The following is a 7,606-nucleotide window of genomic DNA, read 5'->3' as shown; positions in this document are numbered from 1 at the left end:
AAAAAAAAAAAAAAAAAAAAAAAAAAAAAAACTGATCTGTAATCCTAGCTTACTAGCAGAGTCACTTTGGACACTTTAATCTCCCAGCCTCAGTTTCTCTTTCTGTAACATGGAACTAAGGGTACCCACTTCACAGGACTATCGTGAGAGTCAATAACTCCTGGAGAGCCCTTTCAGGGCTTACTGTATGAACACACTAAATGAACAGATGCATGTTTTGCCCACGTTTACAATATAACACCTTTACCTCCTAGCCTCTTACACTGTCAAATTGAACTTTATTAAACACTGATTGTTAAACCATAAAATTCATGGTGAGATGGATCTGTTCTGGACACCATTTTAAGGACTATGGCAATTACCAAAGTGCTCAGATAAATTCACTGTGAGTTGGTGCCACAGCATGAGACAATATTGGAACAAAGCTACCGTGCAGAGAATTAAAATGGGTCGAGCAGCCAATTAAATGTGTGCACTTCATACTTTCACAAGCCTTATCTCACTCAATTAATAGGATGGCATCATAAGGTTGATATTTTTATTCCCATTGTACAGAAAGCTTCGACAACCCCCAAGGTCACAGAACCAACAGTTGGCACAGCTGGGATTCTTATCCACATCTCATTGACTCCAAAAACCCTGCTTTATATATTGTTTCATGTTGTTACCTAATTTCATAATGAATTTAGATACTGGAATTGTATTAAGAGTACCCAGAACATTATTTAAGGCTGGACAGTTTCAGGTAAATTTTTCAATGGTTTACGATCCATGGATGAGTGATTCTGAATATTACTAGTGAAATGCAATTTCTCTCTCCATCTGTCTTCCTCTTTCTGTTTCTGTCTTTCTCCATCCCTTCCCCGTGAGCCCCGCCACGACTTCATAGTATCCTCATCAATGTAAAGATGAGATTGTAAACCCAAGATTTTTTTTTTCTATTTAATGTACTAGGTAAAGAGAGAGGCCAAGAGAAAGAGGGAGAGAAATTACAAAGACATATTCCTTAACCTCAAGAGTTTACCCTTGAGATTTGTACTGAAAACATTTACTCTAAGGCTAAAGTAGTACTTTCATGTCTCTGCTGGTACTTTAGCCAGAGTTTCCAAACCAGTGTGCCAAGATCATGGGTCCTGGTGAGGACACTGATCCCTTCAGACATCAGGGCAGCCAGAGCTGGGGTGACCTCAGTTCCTGGTCTGTCACCTCCAGCCAACAGCAGCCCTTACCAATATTATCACCCCTATATGGACCTTCCTGGGAGAACAATTAGGAAGCTCTGTCTCCAGTTGGGAGGCAAACGCTAGGCAGAAAAGCCATGTGGCAGAGGTATCCCTTGAAACCCTCCCCAGAAGACCCAAGGTGTTCAAATACGTTTCTCCTCCAGGAGAAATATGGCATAGAAGAGTCCAAAAATTGGCGGGGCACGGTGGCCCACACCTGCAATCCCAGCACTTTGGGAGGCCGAGGCGGGCAGATCACTTGAGGTCAGGACACAAAAAATTAGCCAGGTGTGGTAGGACACACCTGTAATCCCAGCTACTTGGGAGGCTGAGGTACAAGAATCGCTTGAACCTTGGAGGCGGAGGTTGCAGTGAGCCAAGATCGTGCCATAGCACTCCAGCCTGGGCAACAGAGCGAGACTATGTCTCAAATGAAAAATTAAAAAAAAAAAAAAAAAAAAGAGTCCAGGCTGGGCACGGTGGCACACTTTGGGAGGCCGAGGCAGGCGAATCATGAGGTCAGGAGTTCAAGACCAGCCAGGCCAATATGGTGAAACCCCATCTCTATTAAAAACACAAAAATTAGCCGGGCCTGGTGTTGTGTGCTGTAATCCCAGCTACTCAGGAGGCTGAAGCAGGGGAATCTCTTGAACCCAGGAGGCAGAGGATGCAATGAGCCAAGATCATGCCATTGCACTCCAGCCTGGGCAACAGCGCGGGACTCCATCTCAAAAAAAAAAAAAAGTCCAAAAATCTAGACCTGGAACTGTCACTAAACTCCCTGTATGTTCCTTCCCCTCCTAGAGTAGGCCTCGACTCTCTAAAGCCCTCTACCATTCTAACTTCCTGGTTAGAAAAAAACACATCTATCACTTAGAAATGAAGGTGCAGCTCAAAGGAAGAAATATGGCAGCATTTGCAGTATGAGAGTCAGTCATTCTATTTTTTCGTTTAAAGTGAATTTTCATTTAGTTCGACTCCAACCATTCTGATGGAACCACAGTTTGGCTGAAGGGTAAAACGATGTGTGCACTGGAGTGACTCGTGTAGACATGACCTAATTCTCAGCCGCCCTACCAATATTTTATTCTTCAGCACTGACCTACTAGACAACCGGCATTTGACATTGCTGTTGCTGATGCATGCAAGTATGCCTCAGCCCCTTCCTGGAAGCTGTGGCATCCTTATCTCCATCTGCATGGAGCCCCAGGGACTTTCCAGGGAGAGGCTGCTCTTCTGGGGAGTAAGCACAAGAACTAACTTGCTATTTTGTCTTCAGACCACAAACACCTATTATTTAAGCAACCATTTCTATGATAACCAGGTTACCCTAACTCTCTAAGCCTCAGTTTCCTCTTCTGTAAGACAGGAATAACAGCCAGGTCCAGTGGCTCACTCCTGTAATCCCAGCCCTTTGGGAAGCCAAGGTGGGTGGATTACCTGAGGTCAGGAGTTCAAGACCAGCCTGGCCAACATGGTGAAACTCCATCTCTACTAAAAATACAAAAATTAGCCAGGTGTGGCGGCATGTGCCTGTAACCCCAAGTACTCGGGAGGCTGAGGCAGGAGAATCGCTTGAACCCAGAAGGCGGAGGTTGCAGTGAGCCGAGATCGAACCATTGCACTTCAGCCTGGGCGACAGAGCAATACTCCATCTCCATCTCCATCTCCAATACTTCATCTCCAAAAAAAAAGAGATAGGAATAACAATATCCACGTCAGAGGACAGTTGTGGTAATTAAATGAGAAAATATATGTAAAGTGTTTGACACAGGCCAGTCACCTCCTTCCCTTCCTGGCCTTGTTCATAGCCTTCTCCATAGATGATACCGAGTGAGGAGTCCCAAGAGGTGGAAAAACCTGTGCTGAGAGGACAAGCAGGCAAAGAATCCTAGACAAGGTCTAGATGGCTCATGCCTGCAATCCCAGCACTTTGGGAGGCCAAGATGGGTGGATCTCTTGAGGTCAGGAATTCGAGACTAGCCTGTCCAACATGGTGAAACCCCATCTCTACTAAAAATACAAAACTTAGCTGGTATGGTGGCCTGTGCCTGTAATCCCAGCTACTTGGGAGGCAGAGGCAGGAGAATTGCTTGACCCAGGAGGTGGAGGTTGCAGTGAGCCGAGATGCCACCACTGCATTCCAGCCTGGGCAACAGAGGAAGACTCTGTCTCAAAAAAAAAAAAAAAAAAAAAAAAAAAAAATAATTAATTTTTTTTAAAAAATTTAGACAAAATTAATTTAATTAAAAAAAGAACATTAAAAAGAATCCTAGACAAGAAAGAGTCCGTTTCAAGGTCACAGTCTTTTCCTGGAATGAGTCGGTAACTGGAGGTAAAACACTCCAGGAAGAGCAGAATTGAGCTAAACAATAAGCTACTAAGCCTGCAGCTCTTAGACAAATGTGGACTTGTGAATGTAAATCTAACAATTTTGACATATAAAATTTTTTTTAAATTCCACAAATTAAAAGTAGGGCTAGGTGTGGTGGCTCATGCCTGTAATCCCAGTGCTTTGGGAGGCTGAGGTGGGAGGATGGCTTAGCTCAGGAGGTCAAGACCAGCCTGGGCAACATAGCAAGACCCATCTTTACAAAAAGTAAAAAATTAACCAGGTGTGGTGGCATATGCCTGTAATCCCAGCTACCCAGGAGGCTGAGATAGGAGGATCACTTGAGCCCAGAAGTTTGAGTCTGCAGTGAGCCATGATCACACCACTGTACTCCAGTCTGGACAACAAAGCAATACCCTTTCTCAAAAGAAAAAAAATTAAAAGGAGATTGACACCATTTGTGAGAACATTCGTGTTGTCCCCACAGGTGTCAATGAATAATTTGCTCCATTGGAGGTATATGTCCCTTTGACTCCAGTAGAAAACACAGCAAATTAGAGCTCGGGGACCCCAGAAGTGAATTTGGGCTTATGGGTAATATACAGTACGTACTTTTATAACTACAGAATGAGCTGGCATTTGCTGTTACCACTTCATACATATGTGCTTGCCTCTTTCTAAGTCACTAAAACCAATGTTTATACTGTTTATACTGCATATGTATCAAGAAACATAAAGGTGCTCATTTTATTTGACCCATTCATTCTTTTTTTTTTTTTTTTTAAGACAGAGTCTCACTCTGTCACCCAGGCTGGAGTGCAATGATGTGATCTCAGCTCACTGCAACCTCCACCTCCCGGGTTCAAGCAATTCTCCTGCCTCAGCCTCCCAAGTAGCTGGGGTTACAGGCATATGACATCACGCCTGGCTAATTTTTATTGTGTTTTTAGCAGAGACAGGGTTTCACCACCTTGGCCAGAATGGTCTCAAACCCCTGACCTCATGATCAACCCTCCTCAGCCTCCCAAAGTGCTGGGATTACAGCATAAGCCACCGCGCCCAGCCCCATTCGTTGTATATCTGGAGATTTTTCCCAAGGCAATAATTCAGTGGCTTAAGCTAGAAACCTGGACATTATTGTCAGGACACTGCCACAGGCAAGAGCAGATGGTGACAAAGTGAGCCATGGTACAGCCACTCAGATGAATACACAGCCATTAAAAACAATGTTTTCTGTAATCCACATTATAGCATGGGAAATGCCTATAATATAATATTAACTGAAAAGGGACAAAACATTAAATATAAGGATGATTACATCTCTACTTTTAAAATCAGCAAACATAAAATAAAATACAACAGGGAACTATGCCAAAACATCAAGAGTGATTTTCTTTCAGTGGGAGAGCTTTTCTTCTTTTAACTTTTTCTTCTTTCTTTTCCTTCCTTCCTTCCTTTCTTTTTCTCTCTTTCTTTCTTTCTTTCTTTCTTTCTTTCTTTCTTTCTTTCTTTCTTTCTTTCTTTCTTTCTTTCTTTCTTTCTTTCTTTCTTTCTCTTTCTTTCCTTTCTTTCTTTCCTTTCTTTCTTTTTTTTTTTGAGGTGAAGTCTTGCTCTGTCACCCAGGCTGGAGTGCAGTGGCACGATCTCAGCTCACTGCAACCTCCGCCTCCCAGGTTCAAGTGATTCTCCTGTCTCAGCCTCCAGAGTAGCTGGGATTACAGGCATCTGCCACCGTGTCTGGCTAATTTTTGTATTTTTAGTAGAGATGGCGTTTCACCATGTTGGTCAGGCTGGTCTCAAACTCCTGACCTCAGGTAATCTGCCTGCCTCGGCCTCCCAAAGTACTGGAATTACAGGTGTTCGCCATCACGCCTTTTAACTTTTCTAAATTTTCTGGTTTTTAAAATTGAGGTATTATTTATATACAGAAAAGTGCACAGATCTTAAGTGTACAATGAATTTTAACAAATATGTACAACAATATCCCAAATCAAACTCTCTAAGGCCCCTTTCTTATTGATCCACTTCTGAGCACACAGGCAACCATTATTCTTATTTCTATCTCCTTACATTAGTTTTGTCTGTTCTTGAACTTTATATAAATGGACTCAAGTGTGTAATCTTTTGTGTGTGGCTTCTTTCACTCAGAATGTTTTTATGATTCATCCAAGTTGTTGAATTTCTTTTTATTATTGAGTATTATTGCATTGTATGGACACCACACATTTTGTTTATCAAAACCATCATTTCATTTGGGTTGCTTCCAATGTTTTGCCATGGGAATAAAGCTGCAATGAACATTCTTGTAGAGAGATATACATATATATATTATATATTTCTTTTGAGTAAATAAGAGGGGAAATCCTAGATTATTTTACATATATATATGAATGAAACTGCCAAAAATTTTCCAAACTGGTTGTACCATTTTGTACCACAATCAGCAAAGTATGACTATGAGACTTCCAGCTGTTCCACATACTCTCCAGCATTTGGTATTGTTGCCTTTGAAATTTTTGCTGTTCTAATGGGGGTGTGATAGCACCTCGCTCTTTTTTTTTTTTTTTTTTTTTGAGACAAGATCTCTCTCTATCACATGGGCTGGAGTACAATGGTGCAATCTCAGCTCACTGCAACACTTTGGGAGGCCGAGGCAGGTGGATTATTTGAGGTCAGACGTTTCCTTCTGTCACCCCAGCGGGAGTGCAGTGGCATGATCTTGGCTCACTGCACCCTCCACCTCCCAGGTTCAAGAGATTCTTGCGCCTCAGCCTCCCAAGGAACTGGGACTACAGACACCTGCCACCACGCCTGGCTGAATTTTTTTTTTTTTTAAGTAGAGACAATGTTTCTGTATGTTGGCCAGACTGGTCTTGAACTCCTACCCTTGGCCTCCTAAAGTGCTGGAATTACAGGCGTGAGCCACCATGACTGGCCAAAATTTTTGAGTCCACAGCTTTCTTGGAAGTGGCCAGGTACCAGGGCTTGCTCTGCTCTGTAATCTCACATTTCTCGTTTTCTGTGTTGAAGATCGCACCTTCCTGGTGTCTGGGCTTCCACAGCTGCTTCTTTTTGAAGTAAGCATCAGTGAGCTGTTTTGGGATTTTCACATTGCTGATATCAATTCTTGAGGAGGTGGCAACAACAAATTTCTGGTGTGCTCTTCCCAGAGGAACTCAACTGAGAATGAGAGGTTCAGTTACAAGTAACAAGCCAGTGCCCAGTCGCTTCCGGAAAACCACTGTCTTGCCTCTGCGGTGCCCAGTGAGGATGAGCAGAGTGGTCCGGGGAGAGATGCTGGCCCCGTTTTCTCACGTGCTGGCTGGAGGGGCTTGTGCCCTGGTTCAACAGCTCCCCAGGCTTATCATCAAGAGGACAGTACCTAGGCATTTTGCAAATCTTAACCACCCAGGTACCATCATTCTTGTCACCAGCAACTGGTTTATTAACAGTGACAAGAACAATCCTCTTGCTTTTCAACCCTGGATTTAGCAGTTGAGTACCTCCTCTTGTACATGGTCTTTCTGGAATACACAGCAGATTGGGAATATCTGCCAATTCCTCTGATGAGGACAGGATTTCGTCTGCGGTGGGGCTTCCTCTGGTTGGGTTTTTCAGCCTTAGAGTCAGGTTACCCTTTTTCACCTTGCCACCTGCATCAACCTTCTTGCCTTCAGGTTTCATCTCCTTAGTATCGGGCTTCTCATCTTTTTCTTGCAAGATGTGAGAGAGAGCTAAGGCCCTGGCTTCCAGTCTGTAATCAATCCAGCGTATTTTTATGTACTTATTTCCCATTGTTACGCCTTCTTTTGTGAAATGCCTGTCCAACTCTTCTTTAATATTTAGTCCTGAGTCCCATAGGCAAGCCCTGGTCCCTGGCCACCTCCAAGTCTTCATTTCAGGTCCTTTGGACCCAAGGTGAGCATTGGGGTGGGCTTCCAAAAGAAATCGAGAGCTCTTACTAAAAGCGGGGTGAATAGATCTGGATGTCCCAAAGTAATAAATGCCCACCACATTTTCTTTCTCTCCCAAGCCTCCACTCTGCTCCATC

At 43.3% G+C, this 7,606-nt stretch overlaps 1 pseudogene; it reads right to left on the bottom strand.

Moving 5' to 3' along the window:
- Positions 1-6,464: 6,464 nt before the first annotated feature.
- On the bottom strand, positions 6,465-7,350 carry LOC108531189 (60S ribosomal protein L6 pseudogene; annotated as a pseudogene).
- Between the last annotated feature and the right edge of the window lie 256 nt (positions 7,351-7,606).

Source organism: Rhinopithecus bieti, unplaced genomic scaffold, assembly GCF_001698545.2.
Source record: "Rhinopithecus bieti isolate Rb0 unplaced genomic scaffold, ASM169854v2 scaffold_7684, whole genome shotgun sequence".
In the NCBI taxonomy this organism is placed as follows: Eukaryota; Metazoa; Chordata; class Mammalia; order Primates; family Cercopithecidae; genus Rhinopithecus; species Rhinopithecus bieti.
Note: the sequence above shows the minus strand (reverse complement) of the source record. Positions and strands in the feature narration are given on the sequence as shown.